General features: G+C 40.5%; 1 non-coding gene across 1 annotated transcript; it reads left to right on the top strand.

The window, feature by feature from the left end:
• Positions 1–694: 694 nt before the first annotated feature.
• Positions 695–798, top strand: LOC127743362 (small nucleolar RNA R71). Its single transcript, XR_008004754.1, has one exon. It is a non-coding gene; the product is annotated as a small nucleolar RNA R71 (small nucleolar RNA).
• Positions 799–855: the final 57 nt, after the last annotated feature.

Below are 855 nucleotides of genomic sequence, written 5' to 3' on the forward strand. Positions count from 1 at the left end.
AGGAGTTTCAATGACTTTCTTACTCAGCTGGCTCACTTGTGCCTCCAGATTTCTGATGGAGGATCTTGTTTCACTCATGAAACTGAAAGTGGCTTTTGACAGATCAGAGACTAGATTGGCTAAATTAGAAGTGTTTTGTTCGGAATTCTCTGTCTGTTGCTGAGAAGATGATGGAAAAGGCTTGCTATTGCTCAGCCTGTTGCGTCCACCATTGTTAAAGCCTTGTTGAGGCTTTTGGTGATCCTTCCATGAGAAATTTGGATAATTTCTCCATGATGAGTTATAGGTGTTTCCATAAGGTTCACTTATGTAATTAACCTCTGCCATGGCAGGGTTCTCTGGATCATAAGCTTCTTCAGAAGCTGCCTCTTTAGTACTGTTGGATGCATGTTGCCATCCATTCAGATTTTGAGAGATCATGTTGACCTATTGAGTCAACACTTTGTTCTGAGCCAATATGACATTCAGAGCATCAATTTCAAGAACTCCTTTCTTCTGAGGTATCCCATTATTCACGGAATTCCTCTCAGAAGTGTACATGAATTGGTTGTTTGCAACCATGTCAAAGAGTTCTTGAGCCACTTCAGGCGTTTTCTTTAGGTGAATAGATCCACCTGCAGAATGGTCCAACGACATTTTCGAAAATTCAGATAGACCATAATAGAATATATCTAATATGGTCCATTCTGAAAACATGTCAGATGGACATCTTTTGGTCAGCTGCTTGTATCTTTCCCAAGCTTCATAGAGGGATTCACCATCTTTTTGTTTGAATGTCTGAATATCCAATCTAAGCTTGCTCAGCTTTTGAGAAGGAAAGAATTTAGCCAAGAAGGCCGTGACCAGCTTATCCCA

This window comes from Arachis duranensis, chromosome 10, assembly GCF_000817695.3.
Source record: "Arachis duranensis cultivar V14167 chromosome 10, aradu.V14167.gnm2.J7QH, whole genome shotgun sequence".
Lineage (NCBI taxonomy): Eukaryota > Viridiplantae > Streptophyta > Magnoliopsida > Fabales > Fabaceae > Arachis > Arachis duranensis.